We start from the raw sequence: 21,137 nt of genomic DNA on the forward strand, positions 1-21,137 counted from the left end.
TATATTAACAAACAAAACAATAAGTTCTGCCTGTTTTCCAGGAACTGTTTAGAGATCCTTGACTTTGACTGTACTGCCTGAAAGCAACCTCAGAGAATGAATGAGATTTCAGATTCTCGTACTACTCTGAATAGTGAATTGAGCATGAACTTCTTACATTTTAAAGAAAAGCCTGAAACAGATCCAAGCCATAACTGTTTAACCTGTTTTCCCATTACACATAGAATATAACTTTAAAAGGGCCTAAATTATATTTTACCTAGGACTTACTTTGCTTATTTACATTACTGTATCCATTTGCTTACTCACACATTTTGTTATGGTTTGTTCTGTCTTGTTTACTGTATCTTTAAAAAGTAATGATAGGGTACCATCTAAACAATATTATGAACTTGGTTCCTATCAGCATCTCTTGTTCTAAAAAGTTCCACCTGCAGGCTGATATAGCTGTGAGACAGAATTGCTAATGTTAGTGGAGCCTTGCCTCATGCTGGTATTTGGGATTACTTCTGCTAGGATTTCTACAAGCTAAAGAAAGTTCTAGAACTCTGCAAATCCTTTGCAAGTTTGGGAAAACATTTGCAGGTATATTTGCTATATTTTAACATGAAAAAAAAAAAAAAAAAGGTTTATTTGTTGAAAATATGTGACCATGCATCCAAGCCTCATTTCAACCGAATCTTGAGCATCCACAAAGATTTGGGAACACAGTGGATTAGTAAATGTATTTTACTATTAATGCTAGTTTATCTAACAGTCACCAGAGAGTTAACTGACAGGGCCATGAATCCAGTGGCCTATTTATGTACGTAAATCCAAAACTGCTAACACTAACAAAGATTTGATTTAAGCTCCTTTACCAACAGATTAGAAAGTAAATCAATCTGAATCCTGTATCTGTATCTATTTTTATTCTAGTTATACTCACTTTTTTTTAAAAGCTACAGATAAAAAGTATCTTTAACATGTTGCATATTCAGGGCCTGAGAAGCTGTTTTTAATACTTTCAGTCTGATGATAATTTAACAGTAAACATCATTCTAATGTATAGAATTTTCCATTCACTACCCTGATTATCTATCTAGGACAAAAACAAAAAAAACAAAACAAAACAAAACAAAAAAAAACAAAACAAAACAAACAAAAAAAAAACATAAAATTTATGAAATTACTTATGTTTTAAATGTAGTGTGCTTAAACAAAATATATTAGCATTTTTCTAAGTGCTTCATTCTGTGGGTATTGAAATTACAGTTCAAAACTACAAAATACTCTGACAAACAGAATTCTTACTTTCATAGCCGGCTCTCAGTTAAAGGTTAAAATTGATTGATACATATGAAGGTCTAGTTTTATGTCAACCATTTCTCTAATTGAAGTGCTCATTATGATGGCAGCAATAGTTTATGTGCAAGCTTTTGTGGGCCTACGTGTGCAAATGCATTCATTGCAAACTTTTCTATTTTATTTTTGTTCTTCCACAGCTGTTATTACATAAATTTCTGCTATGGTAATGAAAAACAAGTCACTGCCAAGTTAGCCTGGGTCTGAAACTGTAAATTAGGCCCCTAAGGAACCACAGAATCACCAGTTTAATTTTCAGAATTTCTATGGAAAGATACATAACATTCCTAGATGATTTCCTGATGCTTTGTAATGCCACAGTGATCAACTACAGATAGCCATCCCATGAAAGATAAAATCACTTCATCTTGTTTGACTTCCAATGTATTTAAAGATACAATTGAGATGAAAATTACAAAAAGAAATGTTTGTGGTTATGTTTGGGATCATGCTGGTTAGCCACCTGCTAACTAATCTATCTCCTTTTAGTTGAAGTATTTTCTTCTATAGTAAAGTATGTGTTAAGCCTGATGCCTATCAGTATTTACCTTTGTTGGGCTATAACTTTGCTATATGCTGTACTCAGCTGTGGGAAAGAGCAACTCTTCTGCAGTGTACTCTGTCTGCCCTTGCAGTAACCTACTGCCTATTTAAGAACCATCTAGGGAGTAGCAACTATTCATATTCATTTCATAATAATATTTTACTCACGCTCTTCCCTTTATTAAGTATGAACATTTTAAAATGTTAACAAAGGGTTTTCTCTTTTTCATGTCAAATATTTAGTGTTCTTTTTATAGAATTTGAGGTTAACATAACCCGCCTCGGAAGTTTCATACTTTTATACAGTCATGTGATTTTGTATATTCTTTATTTATATCTTTCATATTAAAAATATAGCATCAATGCTCTCAACATAAAATGCTGAACAGTTCCCAAGAGGAGTGCAATTATCTAATCACAAATGTCTTGTGCAAAGAATAGATGCAGAACAGCTTTTAATTTTTTTTTTTTTTTTTAATGTGACATAAACTTAGTTCTTTAATGCTTGTATTAGTAACTCTGTTTCTGAGATATTGTTACATTTTTTTCTCCCCACTATTGGTTGAGTAGCTCATTTCTAGTGAAATGTTTAAGATTTCTTTCATCACAGCAAGGATACAGCAAATGCTTAATAAATATTTAAAAGCTCCATCTGCCAGAGTAAACTAGCACAGGCAAAGCTTCCATGTCTTCTGGAAGTATTTTGCAAAACATATTCCACAGCATGTCATTGTTCTAGGGAAGCATACCCCAGCACTATATGGGAATAAACTGAATTTTGCAAGGCAATCAGTCATGTATTACATCCTGCTTTAGCAATGAGGTCTTCATATAGAACACCTTTTAGAACAGTAGTTAAGATGAAATAAATGAAAAACTTCCCTGATTTTTTTTTGTAAAAATAAAAAATAAAAAGATGCCGTCTGTATAGCTTGTAGAGCAGATTGCAGTGGTGGGATTACTTTCATCCAGGAATGAAATCCAAGGTTTCTAGAGAATGTTAACTACGTGAGCTTAGTACCACGGCACAACAGCTTCTTGAGAAATCTCTTCTTGTGATATAGTTAGCTCTGACAAATGATGGCTATATTTGTCACTCTGCATTCTTGTTCAAGGTATGCTTTTTATTCCTCAGTTTGTTCCTTGGGGATCACTGAGGTGTATGAAATCTTGAGTATATTTGGAAGGATTAGACTATCAAATGGTAAAGTGATCATTCATATGAATGTCATTCTTCATAGGACATCAAAAATGTGAAATATATCACGTGGTCCAGAGTATAAAGAATCTGCAGAGATGTTTTTTTCCAACAGCAGAGGGTGGTTGCTTTGTTTCCCAGAGTGCTGCTGAGTGCATTGGTGGCTGCTACTTCAGGTCTTCTTCAAAGCACCTTTACAAATGGGGGAGGATAGGAAAAGCTTTTTTGTGGCATTTTAAACTCCATAAAAATTGTGCTTGTGGAGTTTCACATTATTCTGCTTCACGTTTGGATAGATGTAGAAATAATTAAGCTAAATTGCCAATACTCTTATTTTAAAGTCATAGTTCTACAGTGAGCTAAAATCTGAAGACCATACTGACCTTCTGAAAAAAGTTTACCTCTAAGCTGTAAAAGCTTAGTTTAAGATTTGATAGAATGGAATTTTTTTTAGTTGCACTTACTGCATTCTGGCATGGCCAGGAGTCAGACAAAAAACTTACTGACTGTATGATTCTCCAGGTTTTAGAGCACTACATTTAACCAGGATAGCTTTTATGTCCTATCAATTTAAGTAGAATTGATAAATGGGATAGAATGAGAATCAACCAACTTCTCATGTACCTGTTCATCCAGTTAATGATCTGAGAAAGTGATAAAAAGAAATGATGAAAGAAAGATGTGACTAATTTTGAAATGTGTTGGAAACACTCATTTATCTCTGGGTCTCCGTGTCTGAAAACAGGAGGTGAAATTTGAGTAAGGAATACAATGCATTGAGCCAAATTCTTGTTAAACATGGCCATCATAGGAGTGATTTTGTGCAGGAAAAAACAGTGGTTTATAAGTCACACTTGATCATACAAATTAATGTCAGAAGTCTCGTAAAGCAAACTCCACTGCTTACACCAGTTGGCTTATTTTAGAACCTTATCGCAGTTGATGAAAGCAGTTTGGTAATGCTCTGAGAACTACAAAAGGTTCATTAAAAAAAAAAAAAAAAAAAAAAAACAGCTGCCAACAAAGCGTGTATTGTGCATTTTTTTTCAAAGCAATTATAATTAACTCCTTCCTCCCCAGGCTGTTCTACAGATACACTGAGGAAGCATATGCTTAAATCTTTCTGCACTGTTTCTGTGTGAAGGTTTTTCAAATATCTTTGACAAAACTCTGAATTAGAAACCCTTGAACTGCAGTCTAAAATCAGGGTTAAAAGAAAGCTTAACACTTCAGTGAGATGTTTCCCTTCTCCCACAGTGCTTCTCTCTACCACACCCAGCAGTAGAATCCAGATGTTTTATGCACACTATCAGTTTTGCCTCACCACAAAGTCCCTCCATGGTCAATGCTGTCAAAGCACCTCTCAGGCAATGTCCAGAATACATTTTTTTGTGACTGAGGTTTCATTACAGCACAGTAACATGGTTTAGGATGCACAACTTAGGTTATTTTAATGTATCTATGGTCTTTTTATTTATTAAAAAAAAAAAAAAAATCTGTAAGCATTCATTTATCTGAAATAAATAAGTCATTATGTCTTCTATGACAATATTCATTGAAAGCTACTATTTTCATTTCAAAGTTGTGATTATTTCCTCCACTTGAGATTTAATAATACTGCTAAATTGTTTTATATACTTTTTTTTTTTTTTTTTTTTTTTTCACTTTTGGTTCCTTGCATGTATTTTCTGCTTTGGAATTAAGGCCACATAAAGTGAAAGTTGCCCAAGAAATCAAGACATTAGCAAAAGTTGCCATCAAAAGATAATAGAAGACAGTGAATAATTTATTGGCATATTACCCATACTCATAGAAGTTCATCCTTTTTACTTGCCTTCTTTGCAACATACTGAGGAAGATTAAATACCTTGCACCTTCTAAATAAATAAAAAGGTTCAGAGATTCAATATTTTCCCTAAAATTTGGTCATTTGATATATCAGTGGAACAAGTGGTAGAGAAATCTATATCTACCTTAACCTAGAGGGAAGAATCAAATTAAATTTGATTTAAAAGGTGTATCCAATAAACTAGTGGAGAATGATGTCATAAAGTGGAGGCACTGGGGAATCAGTTCAGGACCCACAACCCCTAAAAGCTTCAGTGATAAAGAATGAAGATATTTATTTCTTTGACAGAGTGTATGAAGATCACAGTGAACAATTCAATCTTAATATGTGTATTTAGAATGCATTTGGAGAGAGGCCCCTTTTATGCCAGCTGGATTCAAGAGGTTCAAGAAAGGAAAGCACTGACATTTACTTGTTATGTCACATAGAATTTTTTAAACTGGCCTTAACATGTCTCACTGGGCATGGAAATAGCTAAAAAAATCTCCCTCGGTTGAATTAGATTTTATTGAAGTTATTGAAATATTTTATAAAGTGATTAAACTGATACAATCATAGTATGATTAATTTATATCTATATAAATCTGCTTACCCTGGGAAATTTATTTCCTTTCTTGTGCCAAAAGTAGGAATTGTCTATGTTAGTGATTTCAGTCAAATCAGGGTGTCAAAAGGCATGATTTCTGTTGTACTGGAAGATATATTACTGAAGCCAACTATTAAAAACTTACTATTTTGTTACTCTATATATTGATTTGGCTCAACAGCTGAAGTAAAAGTGGTATTTTCTGCCATCCTGGAACAAAGTTTAGTGTACAGAATACATCTGGATCTGTAACATGAATGTTTCTGATGCAATATACCAGTAAAATGCTGTTCATGTACATGAGGTAATAGTTATCACTGTTACACAGATGTGCCTATGTTTGCATTAGTGTGACACCGTTAGTGGAGCATGAACAGCTGAGCAGCTTTGAATGTGATGCTGATAACTCCAAAGCTGTGGCTATAAATTCACAAGGTGATTAGAAGCTGCTCTCTATTGCTGTCTCTATTCAGCAAGCACCTAGTTATTGTTCAGATCTGAGCAGAGAAAAAATCTCTACAGAAGATTTGATGAGAAGTTTTAAAATTTTTCTCCTAGATCACAAGACATGGATTTGTGAGTTGATAGAACATTTTTAAATGTTAAGATCAGACTGTTTTAAAAATGTTGTTTGTAATTTTTTTGTTTGTGACCTAAAAGCCCTTGCAATTCTGTAGGTTCTAGACATCAAAAATTCAGTGCAAGTGTTATAGGATACTGTCTGTTAACAGTGATATTTTATGATATACATGAAATTAAGAAATCCATTTTAGTAGCTGGATGAGCCAGCTACCTTCATGTTTTCAATACCCCTTTTGAAGCTAACATCAAGGGATCATACATCTGAGGAATTTATTAATGTTACATGTAGAAGATAAAGGTCTTCTTACCCTTTAATTAACCAAGTATGAACACAAAATTTTACATATTAGATTTGTGGTGTTCTTGTTTTCCATACACCATTTAAAAAACTTAATTGCAGCAATGCTCCAGCCCGAAGTCTGTCTCAATAGCTTGTCTTCATATATGGCAAGTGTAAATCCCAAGGAAAACCACAGAGGAAATAATAAAAACAAGGATTATATTGGTCTGGCTATCAGTAGTTTATCTTGGGATTCGAAAGCTATACATTTCACCTTAACTATTATTCTTTATATTCATTAATGATCTGTTTTGTGTCTTTACCTAATTGCTTTCTGATAACCTTTACCTTGCTAGGCTTTGCAAGATATGCATGCAAGGATATGACCATAATAAATAATCTTTTTTCACTGTGAAAATTGTCTATTTAGTGGAGTCCTTTGCTTTCCACCTTTTAAACCAGTATTCATTTAGTTTACTTTTATATTTCACAACAGTTTAATTGCTTTGTTTGTTTTGATGACATTATCACATCAAAATCTATCCAAAAACCAAGCATGTTATATCATTAATCCAGACCAACAAACTTGTTGGATCAGTGGAAGAAATACAGCTATATGTCTGAAGTGTCACATCCCTGTGTTATCTCATCCTGGTATGAAAGAACTGTATCTCTTACCATGAGGACTCTACTAATTTTTGTAATTTCTTATCAGACAGGTTTGTGTGGAAATTACTTTTTCACACCTGTAGTTGACAAGTTCACTTCTGAAAATGTGCGTAAATACCAAAGTGATATTTGCCATCTTTCATTCCTCTGACACCGAGTCTGTGTTACACGTGAGACTTGATATTTAACCAAGTCTTATGACTGAACACAGATATGAAATTGCTGCAGAATTGCTGATCCTGTTGATTGACTGTTGTTCAATTTATTTAGTTTTGTTTGGTGTTTTGTATGTTTTCAATTGCTTTAACATCTCTGAACTTTTTCTCTGACAGTAGATCCCTATCCAGGAGCAGGAGCTGTCTTAGCAACAATAGGAATACCAATACAAATAATGATTAAAGCCCTTCTATAACAGCTTTATCTTCACCGGATAAGAGGTTCTTTCACCTCTTGGTCACCTATCAGGTCTTCTGGATTTCATTTTTGAAAAGTTCCAGTATGGGAGAACTTAGCTATTAAAGGCATAAAAAAATGGTAAACTGCTTCTTAGCCCTTTGGCCTAACCTGTTGTGATATTATATGTAAACTGTCAGAGATTAAGTTCATGACTATTTTTGTTGTTAGGGTTTGATCCATATTTCTTTGAATATACCTTTCTGAGATGTAGTAGTCTGCATTTCAACTTTTTTTTTTTTTTTTTTTTTTTTTTTTTTTTTCTGGGGAGGAGAAGAAGGGGAAGAGGTAGAAAGAAGTGGTAAAGGGAAAGCATGAATAAATACTTGTGCCTAAGTATAATGTCTATAATATCTTTAAACAATCTCAATGCCATCTGCAGGCATTTTGCAAATTTAACTGCTTGGGTTTTATTTCCTTCTAGGTTACTTTTTTTTTTTTTTTATGTAGTTTACCTTTCTAAAGTACTTTTACACATAAAAGTGATAAGGACTGAGAGCTTTGTGAATTTTGTCATTTCATATAGCAAGCAAGTCTCCACGTAGTCCCTCATGATACCTTTAACTCTAATGTATGTGTTTTTAATAATTAAATTCCCAGTGGTGTCTGTATCTCAGCTGACCAGCTAGTTACTCTTGTCTTCAGAAGAGCATGGCTGGAACGTGAGGCTGTAGGACATAAGACTTCTGAGTCTAGTTCAAAATCTGTTTCATCTTTTTAGATCTTATGCTAATATCAGCCAGGGTAAAGCTTATTAAGCTGCGTGTCAATGTTGAGCATTTTGAAAGCCATATGCATAATATTTAATACATAAGGCATATTGTACCATTTTGGAATCAAAGGTCATGCTGTTCACTCTGGTGTCTCTGGCAGAGAGAAGCAAATGGACATTGCAGAAATGACAGAGGGATACTTTACTGACAACACTGAATTTAATTTAAGTTCTAAAGATTCAACGTCCTCAGACAAATAAATAAATGGCCAGCTGCTAGACATGATTGTGCTTGAGGTTTTAGCCTGCCCTGCACTCCAGATGAAGAAGGCTCATTGAACCAACATCATTTGGTCACAGCAGGGCTGGGCAAGAGTACACACAAGCTGAAGCACTGTCAGTCACATTCAAGGCATAGATGGGGTCAAAACTACAGTAACACCGTAATGTTTGATCATATGCTCATAGCTGCATAGCTAGAGATTTTTGAAAGCCCTGAAGCAGCAGACTTACAATTTCTGTGTTTACAGTTGCATTTTTAACAACTTCCATTGGCACTGGGTTTCACCATTTAATCACAATGTGAAAAATATACATTTCTAGTGGTGGATCATTATTAATCTTTTCATATAATTGAATATTTCTTTGTCTTAAGCAGAAGGAACACAAACGTTTCCTCTAGATTCTTTTCCCATTCTTCATTCCATGTACATTAAGTCACTTATTACTTCATTGTATTTAACATAATCAATCCTGATATTTTTCAGTCAAATTTGTTTCTCAGATTCTTTACAATTTCTAAAAGTTTTCACAGAATGTTTTATTATGCTTTGCTTTCTTAAAGAACTGTGCATTTAAATCTTAAGAAACAACTGCAAGTTAAATAAGAGCAAACTATCCTCATCTGGCAGGGAAACCACAACAAAAATGAAGAAAGAAACATTTGCAGGGAAAGGTTCAGGTACCAGCTCTGTGATATCTGCAAGATATCCCTTACATTTGTAGGAATTGGTCTAGATGCCATGTCTAGCCAACCATTCCTCTTTTGTGAGCCTGCCTCTTGTTGGTGACTACATAAATTCATAGATTTGCACCCCTTAGGTGTGCACCTTGCACCCCTAAATTAAAGACTTAAAATCAGAGGATCTGAATCTCTCTTTCCACAGAGACTTTTTTTTTTTTTTACAGGTACTTACTCTCTCATATCAGTGAGAGTAACATTTAATCTAAATACATCTAAATACATTTAAACTTATAGCTCTGATTAGCTGAAGATTAAATAAGGTACCAGAAGCAAATTAGGAAATCTAATCCAGGTTGTCATTGTTCAAAGCTAGCTAAGCAAAAATGAGTCGATTTCTCTATCCTATAAAATATGCAAGTTCTAACATTCCTATTCCTCTGTATTTTAACTTTTACTTTGAAAATTCTGGCTTTCATTTTTACTGTGTTATTTAATTATGTAGAGGGAAATAGTAACAAAGGTGACTTGTGACTTCAGAAACAGTCCTTTTATTCACAAAATTATAGATAATACAGTTTCTTTGTACTAATGTTCTATTCACTCAAAAGATCTTAAAATCTCAGTTTTAATAATTATTGTGGTTTTGTTTTCCTCTCCTTGTGCACACAACTTCTTTCACTCTTATATAATGTTTTTATTTTTCGGACGTCTACTTCTGTGAAATCCATGTAAATTGCTTTTTGTTAGTAATAATGGTTTCCACAGAGGAAGGAAAATAAAATCATTTGTACTTATCTCAATATTCATAAAAGCTTACCTTGGTTTTCTCCCTAGATCTAATTTTGGGGGACTAATTAAGGTAGTAATGGCCCTCCTAAGCTATTAAATTCCTTACAGTCCCTTTTTAGTCCCAATTTTATTGACATTTTGGAATTAGTTCAGAGATCACAACTGCCAAAGTCCTTTGATCACATAGAGCTGGCCCTCCCGCTACTGCTGCTGTTCAGAGCATTCATAGCTACAGCTGCTCCAAATGAGATCAGCCAGCTTGCTCTCAGGGCTCTCCCCAAGCTTGCTCATATAGCTGCTGTACTTCCACCAGCTCGACCCTAAGTAAAGTATTCATATTCCCGGAATGCTGAAGGGCCAAAACTGCACTGAATGACATGCTCTGGCTCTTGCCTTCAGTGCTGTGCAGTGAGCATTTCAGCACCCGGTTGGCAGCACACTGTAATGCCTGAGTTTCCTCTCCATCTGGGAGCTGAGCACAGGGGGAACCTGCTCCTTTCCTGGTTTACTGTTACAGGTTTCATCCGAGATAATGCTTGGTCACCATGCTGTTGCTCCTTTTCCCTATGTAACATTAGAAGACTTTTTCCATTGACTATGACTTATTAATAGCTCATATATGATAAATAAATGATTAATTGATGTCCTAAGACTGTTCTGCACTTGAGACATATTTACTTATGAAGTGCTACTTGTTACTCATGGTAATAAGTATGGCAGTAGATGCTTTTTAAATTATATTTATGCATAAGTACAAGAAACCTACTAAATTCTGAATTTAGCATAACACTTAGTGATTGAACAATCTAATGACCATATGTAAATTATTTAAAAACATACCCTTAACATAAATCCAAACCCAACATTACATTTGAAGTTTTGTAATAAATTTCTGTAATTAGATTTTTATGATATGATTTATATTTCATACACTCTGACAATTAACAGCCTTCAGTATTCATTAACGGTATGAATCATTCAAAATTTAAACCTTTATAATGGTTTGAAGAGAAACAGACAGCAGAGCAGAGTTTGGAGTAAAATTGTACCACATATACCACATCATGTAGGTATATTTGAAACAGCTGCTGGTTCAGCTGCTGACAAGCAGTTACTCCCGTCCCTGGATGTTGGCCATTACCATCTAGTAGCAATACTCAGCCCACAACAGTTGTTCATTTATTTTATGCTTGCACTAGTTAATCTGTTTGTTTTGGTATGATTTTAATGCTATAGGCTATGAGCAATAGCAAGGGCCCAGCACAGTCTCTGTGCAATTTATGGAAGGCTCTCTAGCCACTGTCTCAAATTCCTGTGTGCTGTTTCAACTCTTCCCTCTTTCAAGTATTTATATTAACAAATCGTTTCATCTTTTCAACTCATTTCAGTAATTGTGTCTTGTTTAGGTATGTTGCAACACTCATAAATGTTTAAGAATACATTAAGTTGAGATCCTGTAATTGTTTCTAGCATGCGGGAATAGAGTATTTCTATCCATGAGACATATTTCATATGCCTGATGATTTGGTTTGACCTTTTTTTTTTTTTTTTTTTTTTTTTTGTCATAGTAATTTTCCTGTTTACCCTTGTTCTCCCCTCCTGCTTTTTCCTCTAACTTTTTCCTTTACTTTTTTAAAGTGTGCTCCAAATCTAAGAGCAATTTCTATTAAATGCGTTTTTGGGGACATGAACTACAAGGATTACCTTCTCCTAGACTTGTCTTTATGTTTCTGTACCTGCTTTACTTCAGAGCAACAGGAACTCAGTGCTGGTCTGAGAAGAGCTTCCATTTAACTTGCTTGGCATAATTTCTTTTAAGTAGTAAGTAATTTCCTAATTTATTATTAGGATCAAGTTTTCAGAGTGAGGCTAAGTGGTAGACTATTAGTTCTGCTAAGTATGCATTCAAGAGCCATTATTTCAACAAGTTCATATGAAGTAATTAATTGGGATTACAGAAGTCAAACATTAGGAGTAACTTGGACAAATAATATGTTTGACTGGTAGATATTTATGACATACATGACTGGAATTTCTTATTGCCAGCAAATAAACCACCTTTTTCCACACAAAACCTTTGTATCCTGCCTTTTGATATGCTTTTCACCATTCAAAATAACATAGATTCTTTTCTCTGATGTAGGTAAGAACTTCAGAGATGCATTTAATTTGCATGATGATATATTTACTTTATATTTTGATTATGATTAGAATTTGGGTGTAATTTATTTCCTACACTCTATATCTAAACAACATCACAATTTAATGTAAAAACTTCACTGTATTTCTTTGGTGCAGTGCATGCAAGGAAACTGAGGTACCTTAAGCAACCAAAGAAGGCAACCTTAAGTAAGCAACCAACGTCCCAATAAAAAGAGTATATACCAGAAAGTATTTCTGTACTCAGAACTCTCCTGCTGTTTTGGTTTCTATTATTTGTCTGATTGGTTGTGTTTATTTGTTTATGTATTTATTTATTTATTTTTAATGTGTGACAAAGTAAGGGAAGAAAAGTTCCTAAAATCAGAGAAGAAAAGCTGTGAAGTATGCAGGGGTTGTGTTTCTTGCCATGGAGATCACATACCTATGAATGTTTGCAGCTGCCAGCTTCCAGTGACAGCTGCTGAAAGAGAAGGTGGTGTCGTCAAGGGGATGGCTGCACCCAGAACCTTGCAGCACAGGCAACCAGGGTAAGGGACACAGAGGTTTCCTCCACCCAACTATGTATTTGCTTTGCAAAATGGAGGGACGGTTAAACAGTTCCGTTGCCTGTGAGAGAACCAGTACCTTCAATTCTTCCAACAAAAAATAAAATAAATTAAATGGGATGAAATGATTAAATGACTATGCTGTGAAATAGTTTATTATTAATGGAGAAGAGAAAGGAAGAGGAAAAAATACTGCAGACTGAATGAAGCAAAACTTTTTAGCAGTGAAATAGGGACACCTTAGCTTTGACTTAAAAGGGCGTCCATAAGAATATAATTATGTAAATGTCAAGAAGGCTAGAAGTGGTTTTAATGTACAACATTAAGATATATATTAATAATATGATGGAATTAGGAACAGAAAAACCTATACTAAGTATCATGAAAAACGTTCTGACAGGAAAATACATTAGGCTGTAGAACAGTTTCCCATAGGGGAGCCATCACTTAAGGGTTTTTTCTTCCATCATAAGTTCCCCAATTCTATGAAGATTCATATTCAGCTCTTCATGTCCAAATGGCAAATTAAACAAGAGAGATAATTTAAGCAGGTCCCTAAATCCCTCAGTAATTTTAAGGAAATTCAGTTACATCTTCTTATCAAAATATCCTTTGTTGGGGTTAAGAATAGACCCCTCCATATATATTTTATCAACTTATATTTAGAAAATATTTTTATTTAACTAAAAAGTGCAGATATTTCTCCATGTTTTGGTCTGAGTCTTTTTTGTGTATCTTCTGTCACCTACTTGTCCTTCTGCAAAATTCTGGGGCTTTTGCTGTATGTTGGGTAAAAAAAGGGAGTTACACAAAATATTTGAGGTTCAAAATATTGTGTAAAGTGCATGTTACATGGAATGTTGGAGTTTGGGGGTCAAAAGAAAAGCTACTCATTTCATCACAGAAGTACAGTTGCTGTTAAAGGTTAACAGTACCAGTTTGAGGCTGGAGGCAAGCTGAGTGTCAAGTCTGATATCAGAGCTCTAGCCTTGGAGACAGTATGTCTATTTCCCTTAGTATGATCAAAATGCTGTCCTTTGAAGTAATAGGGCATATCCAGAGGCAATGGAAACCTCAGGGTAAAGAATAAGCTTTTGCCAGAAATTTAAGCTTTGAGCTTCAGCGCACACTGCATTTTTCATTGTTTTCACAGGATTTTCCTTTATACAGGATTTTTCCTAAGCTTTCTGATGAATGCTTTTACATGTTTCAGTTTTTCATATAAAGTGTGAGGAGTATTTCCTTATTTTTATTTTTCAATGTCACTTTCATTAGCATTGCAGTTTGGGTTTGGGGCAAGACAGCTTTTAAGATCCATTATTTTTTGTACTGCAACTATGAGAGAAATAGTATTCTAGTGTTCTGGTTGCAGCCTTGAAAATGTGGATTTAATTCATGGCTCTGTCACATATTATCTAAATGAGATTAAGCAGTTTATGATTTCAAGAGACTTTTCAGTAATGTGTACTGAAAAGTGGAAGACAGCATTTTGAGAGAGACCTTAAGTATGAAGAGTAATAAAATGTTATATACCTTTTTGGCTGTTCATCCCATGTTTTATGCAATCTCAAGAAACTCAAATCTCACTTCATTTATATAATGAAGATATTAATGACTGTTTCCATCCACCTAATTTGTGCTGTAGAACAACCTGATGTCAATGTAGCAACTAAGATATTAAAAAAAAAAAAATAAATGTTGACTCAAGTTTTTTCTTTAATTGGACAACTGTAAATTTGTGTGTTTTTGTGTGTTTTTCTAAAGAAGAATGTGATATTTCATACTATTGATGAATTTCATAGTTTTGTAATATATATATATTTTTTTTAACTGTACAGAAACATGGTTGGTTTTCTTACTGATGCAGAGTGTTTTCATTACTTTCTGCTCAGTTTATTTCCCAATAGTAAAAAATGCAGGTCTTGTCTTTTACAAAGTTTTGAGTGTACTAGGTTTTCTGCTAAAAAGACGTTTCCTGCAGCAATGACTGTGGGTATTAGCTTCTAAACTATTGATTAAACAGCACAACAAATTCTCACATTGAAACATTATGTATCTCTATGTATGTCTCCTTTAATTGTCTCTAGTAAGAGACAATTGTTTAGCTTTTTTTTTTTTTTTTTCAGTCCAAGAGGTACTTTATACATTCCTTTGTGTCCAATTTTCACTCCATAGTATGTACTTCCACTTAACTGAATTGATAAATCTTAAGTCAAATAAGCAAGTTTAACTTCTCAGAGTAACTGAATTGCATTGAACTACAGGCGTTTTAGCTGAACTTTTTCTCATCAATAAGTCTGCAATCCCTTGCTAAGAAACTTTGCCTCTGAAACTCTCTTGGGATTTACTAAATAAATTTAAAGCAATACAGATACCTTCCAAATCCCATAACAGAATTCACTAGTATGCCAAATAAGCTGGAAAAATTCTGTAAGTAGGGAAAGGCAATTCTTGTTGAATTAATGAAAACTGAAAAAGCTGCATTCTCTGGTTGCTTATAGCCTGACTCAATAACAGTCTCTGAACAAGTAAGTTAGAAAAAACAATAGAAAGTGGGTTGGTCAACCATAAAATGTTGGCCAACTACAATAAATGAAACAACACAATTACTTATAAAAAATAGACCGCAAATTGTGAAATGAGGTACTTCAACTAGGAAACAAACCATAGGGGTCAACAACAATAACAAAAAAAAATTATATATATATATATTATTTAACATGCACAAATGACTGTGATTCTTTTACAGAAAACTAGATCACCACTTTCCTTACTGCAGTGAATATAACCTACACAGGAGAGATCTGAACTAAACTTCAAAAATTAATGCTCTAGTATTTAGGAGTAGGACCCAGAATCCAAAGCCAAAGATTTACAAGTGGGCCTTTTTGATTTAATAACACATTAATGTGTATTAAAATTTTATTTTTGAGTTCAGGGAAAAAAGACCCTCAAAAAACTTGTGAATATCAGTTTATCTGTACTGCATCTGAAAAATAAATATATATGTATTTCAAACATAGTACGTTAAAATCCGTTGTAAAAAAAAAAAAAAAAAAAAAAAAAAGAGAGAGAGAGAAATAAACTGATACTGATATAATCAGATAGTTTGATTTCAAGTTCTCTACCCATCTACCAATTGCATCTAATTTTTCACCTAGATATGAATACTTTGGTTACCCTGTAAAGGTATTGTAAAAAGTTGGTGAGAGCAAATCCAGAATTTTAAGTAACAGGTTCTATTTAATAGAAACAAATAGATACAATAAGAATAGAAAACATACACTGCATTTGATTAGCTATCCCATTGGTTTCAAAAGCTTCAGTTGTGTATATTCTAACAAAGTAAATGCAGTAGTACATAAAATATATTTTCCCACTCGTTTTCTGGTCATTACAGGATAGGATGAATGCCATTCATTAATAAAGTTGTTTTTGAAAGGATGGTTTCTGCATTTAAATCTAAGTATTGTATGTTTTAACATTTCTTCCAGCTTTTTTTTTTTTTTTTTTTCACCCTGGCCCAACTTCTCACTTGGGTCTGGTTCTTTGTGATGTTTTTCCAGTGCTTAACCACATTTCTAAGTTTTTTTGCTGGGAACACAGAAGAAAAACAAACAAACAAACAAAAAAAACAGTAATCATGTTGGCTATATAGAGACTGGACCAAATTTCTACACAGTGGGACTTCTTCCCTTAAATTTGATTCAGAAATAAACCAAAATCAACATGTTAGATTAATTATTAATTTTCAGCTTTTCACCTCATTTTTAAAAATGTGATTTTAAACCTAAATTGTTCATTCCAAATTATAATCAAAGACTCACTTAGAAAAGACCAAATAATATTCAAATGGACTTCCAAGTACACCTCCAATTTCTACAAGTTTCAAATGTTCTCCCTCTATACTTCCTTTGCCTTGATTGTATTTTCCAACAAGACAAGCTTTTATAGATTAGCATTTTTCTGGATGCAGCTCATATTTATTACATAAACCCAGCCACCTTCTAAAAGCCAAGGTTTCACTTTTTTAGCCACATGAACAGAAGCATTTCTGAAAAGTTTCTTGTTGTTGTAATACAGATAATAATACAAGATGATACAAGATGATGACTGGATTTGTGCTTGCCATTGGTCCAGAGTTAGCATGCAAGTTAAGTTTTTGTTCAAAAGTGAGATTGTATCATAATTTATAACTGGCTCCTTAAATTACCATTGCTGTCAGGCTTGGACTGTTTCTGTGTTTATGTAGTTATTTAAACAGTTTTGACATTCAGAACTTGGATTGTAACTCACTTATTTTATTTTTCCTGCAAATGAAGATGCATTACTTTTTAATTTCCAGAGTACCTTAAATCATTATTCTCAGAGTCATTTCTGTATTAATATGAGTTCCATATTTTTTGTCTCAATCTGTTCACAAAGCAGCAGACAAAGCTATAAACTTTGGAGTATCCCTGCTAAACATGTTGTTTTCTATGTTTAAGGAAACATTTAAATTGCTCTGAAAAAAAAAAAAAAAAAAAAAAAAAAAAGTTTATTTTTTGCTTTTAATCCTGGTCATATTTTTCTTCAATGGGTCTATTATTAAACCACATAATTGGCAATAATGTTTTAATTTTATTTTTTTTCTTTCCAACAACCAAATTTTTACAGCACTTGTTTTCTCTTTACTTTCTAAAATGAGTTTAAGAAAAAAAGAAGATTGTGGGATTTCTGTTTTTCTTGTCTTCTATGGTGCTGAAGAGCCTTTAGAAAAGAGCCTTTTAGAAAATGAAAAAGTTCTTTTTAATTTGTTTTTGGATATCAGATGACATTATTAATAGTATTTTGGCATTATTCCTAACTATGCAAAAATATTGAAATAGAGCTGTAGTTCTTAATTATGTGCACCTTTTAAACTTGTAATTTAATTGACATAATATTAACCACTCTTCATCTGCCCTGTAAGCAATAGCACCCGGATCCTCTTCTGCTGTAGAAAAGTTGCTTCTGGAAATGATTTGGCAATTACATTAAAAATTATCAAGAGTATATAACAATCTTTATAAAAACAATTCAACACTTTTTGCAGATAACATTGCATGTCCCTTTCAATTAGACACTATTCAATATAAAGAACAATCATAATCCTAGATCTAGCAAATAATTATCCCCAAGCTTTGTAAACTTACTGAAATAAATCCTAAAAAAAAAAAAAAAAAAAAAAAAAAAAGTATAATTTCAGCATAAAAGTGACAATACACATGCCAGCAGCCTCGACAGGAAGACATCAGCCTCGACAGGAAGACATCTCTCACTGGCCTCGGTCTCATCAACACCAACATCTCCACTATTTTTATCAACTTGTATCCTTTATGAACCAAAACACAGTAAAGGAATATAGAGAATAAATGTTTAGATTTGCTTAGGATCGCACTATAAAGTGATGGATCGCACTATAAAGCTCTTTGTGGACTCCGGTTTCAAGCTGATGATTCTGAGAATGATGAAGGTTCAATCTGGTCCAGTTCTTAAAATATTGGCTTTACAGGAATGCATAAGGAAGACATGTTTTTCTTCCTGAGAACAAAAGTTGGCTTCTGTTACAGTTACAAAGCCAATCTGTTAGACAAATTGGCATTGGATGCACTTTGTACTTATTTTGAGATGTTTCCCCTCTCTTCTATCTTTAGGTCTTAATGTGTCAATTTATTTATTTATTTATTTATTTATTTATGTTGTAATTTAGGTGTTTACATGTGCATCCTTATAATGATTTCTTTCTCTTTATAAAAAATGTATGCATGGACAAACACATAATTGGATAATTGGATGAATATATATCTCCATACATATATTATAAACTGACCACTGCTTGACAGACAACAACAAAAAAATACACCAAGATATGGTTTGCATATTCTGACTGCGAGCACTGAATGGTGAAGTACTGACAAGAGTTTAAGAATGACATGACTTAATCCAGAACAGGGAATTAAATTAAAGTGAGCTAGCTCCAGGATGAGGAAAGTTCAAGCCAGAATGCTATTTGACTACAGGATATAAACATTTCATAATCATCATATTTAAGGTTTTTAAACAGATAATATTTCTTGGTGTTGGGCAGAGGTTTCTAACATTTGGTGTACTGTACAGATCACTTTCCTATTGAAGAAATGTCTCACCACTGAAAATGTCATCCTGATGCACTGAACCTTGAGCTATAAACAATGAGGAAAGCAGATTATAGGATTTTTTTATTGTGCAAGTTATAAATGCCGTTTCTAAATTATTGTAAATTTAGAAATAGAAAACAGGATATTGAAGCAACTCCTACTTAAAATGGAGTATGTCAAATTCTTGTGAAGTGCAGGATTTTTACTGGGAGACATTCAATGCAGAGACATTTTAGTCCAATGCTATAATCATCAAAAGAAGGAAGACAAAATTCTGGAACCTGAAAGCAGCATTTCTTACAAAAAACCACCATCAAGATATATGTTGAAATGCAATGGGAAGAAAGGGGGATGGAGGGATTTCCTTCTGATTTAACATCAGAAGAGTTTGTCATGTTATATATATTTGCACATCTTGATAAAAACAATGGACTAAATTATCTCTCTTTTATTAAGTTTCCAGAAAGAAAAAATAGCTAGAATAAATTAATATTAGAAATATTAATTATTTTAATGAGTGACTCTGTTAACATCAGCTGTGAATCATATTTATGTTCAGTTACTCTCCTGGTTCCGTTCTTTTTTCACATTTCCTGGCTTTAACATGAAATTATGTTTTTCATTTAGCATGCATTCATTTCTACTAAGAGAAAAATATAATACAGAAGTGAGAGAAATTTTGAATTTCAACTCTGTGCATGTCTGGGAGGTCACAGAGACATAACTGGGGCACAAATCTTCAAATTGTGTTCAACTGGTTAGCACTGGGGCTGCTTTCTTATTTCTATCTTCCAATGAAATATTGAGTCTCTTCTCTTGCTGTGATGCTAAGACTCTTCCAAATTTCTTGTGAAATCTAGTTTTCCTCAGTTTATGTTAGTAGTTTCCTCAGTCAATGCTAGTAGATTAAATTTACTGGAATTAGTTTACAACTATAGGCTCTTCTTATTCTGTGATTGTATATGTCTGTGAGGGGTTCATAATTATTAAATCACCCCATCTTTTTTTTTTTTTTTTTTTTTTGTTCACACCACAGTTATTTTTTTTTTTTTTTTTTTTAATTTTCTTTTTTTTTTTTTTTTTTTTGAGTTAATCAGTAATGTGACTGAAAGTAGAATAAAGCTAATACAATCAAAGCAATGTCTGGACACATTTTCATTACATTCTTATTAAAAAAAATAAAAAAATAAAAAAATATGTTTCATCCCGATGATTAGAGTCTGCTCATGTAATTTAGCAGAAGATCTGTTTTTTAAAAAAAAAAAAAAATGCAGTCATTAACAATAACCTTGTCTTTGAATAGTCCTTATTGTGATGCCTTGGGACGAAGACATGGGGTATGGTCCCTTAGAAAAGTACATTAAAAAGTCACTGCCAGAGGGGAAGGAATAACTCCCCTTTCACTGAAAGCTGTAAGGTATGATTCTTTTTGGTGAGTCTATTATCAGTAGGTATGTCACAGCAGAGGAAGCTCTGTAAATGTATGGAGGGTGGTCCATCCAAAATAAACTTAAAACAATATTTTTCAGGTAAATAATTTAGTAAACTACAACGTACATGCTACATATGTTTTAGCAACAAAATAAAAAAGCTTTATCCCAACCCTTTGTAAAAGGTATGATTGTTCTCAATGACATTATTGTAATTAAAAAAACTTTGGCAATGAGGCATCATTTGAGCTTGAGCACATTTTGGGGGTAGGGACATTTAAACAAGGCAACTATAATGTTTTCTGTTAAACTAACTGAAAATTCCCTTCTGAAAGAAATAGTGGAAAATTTGCTCAGCTTTAATCAGAAACAGCTCTGAACATGATTGGCATCAAAAATGAAGCTAAATTTTTCAGTGTAAATGTTGCAGGCTGCTTAATTTATACATTCAGTGTATTGAGAAGACACTAGCTGAGTTTGGATGCAAGCATTTTCACAGATGTATCTGCACATGGGCATATTACAGACTTATCTTTATATAAAGCAGTTATGGGTAATTATATTTTCTATTGTATGTTAAACACAATGTCAACATTAATACTAACTAAGCTTGAAAAACAATTTTCATGAGTTGAAATTTCAACTCAGGTGCAAGATAGAAGAGTTGTAGCTGTCCAGACCAAGTTAACAAAAGTTGATGATTTCTAAGTAAATGGTTAGGGTCTCAGCTGATCCTTTCCTCATTGCTAAAAAAGTTGTTGTTGTTATGTCACAGGTAGCTAGTTTGTGTTTGAAAAAAAAAAAAAAAAAAAAAAAAAAGATAAGAACAAATCAACAAAAATTGTCCAAAAATCATACTATGTTTCTTTTAT

The 21,137-nt window shown here is 33.3% G+C and overlaps 2 long non-coding RNA genes across 3 annotated transcripts; both read left to right on the forward strand.

Moving 5' to 3' along the window:
* The first annotated feature begins 11,091 nt into the window (after positions 1-11,091).
* Positions 11,092-17,943, forward strand: LOC118162851. Of its 2 annotated transcripts, none has more exons than XR_004748663.1 (4): positions 11,092-11,356; positions 12,016-12,112; positions 12,470-12,659; positions 17,905-17,943. It is a non-coding gene; the product is annotated as an uncharacterized LOC118162851 (long non-coding RNA). The 2 variants fall into 2 exon arrangements; XR_004748664.1 differs by lacking the exon at positions 17,905-17,943 and adding an exon at positions 15,475-15,584.
* A 4-nt stretch (positions 17,944-17,947) lies between these two features.
* LOC118162852 lies at positions 17,948-19,484 on the forward strand. The gene is made up of 2 exons (XR_004748665.1): positions 17,948-18,025; positions 19,154-19,484. It is a non-coding gene; the product is annotated as an uncharacterized LOC118162852 (long non-coding RNA).
* Positions 19,485-21,137: the final 1,653 nt, after the last annotated feature.

This window comes from Oxyura jamaicensis, chromosome 2 (genome assembly GCF_011077185.1).
Source record: "Oxyura jamaicensis isolate SHBP4307 breed ruddy duck chromosome 2, BPBGC_Ojam_1.0, whole genome shotgun sequence".
Lineage (NCBI taxonomy): Eukaryota > Metazoa > Chordata > Aves > Anseriformes > Anatidae > Oxyura > Oxyura jamaicensis.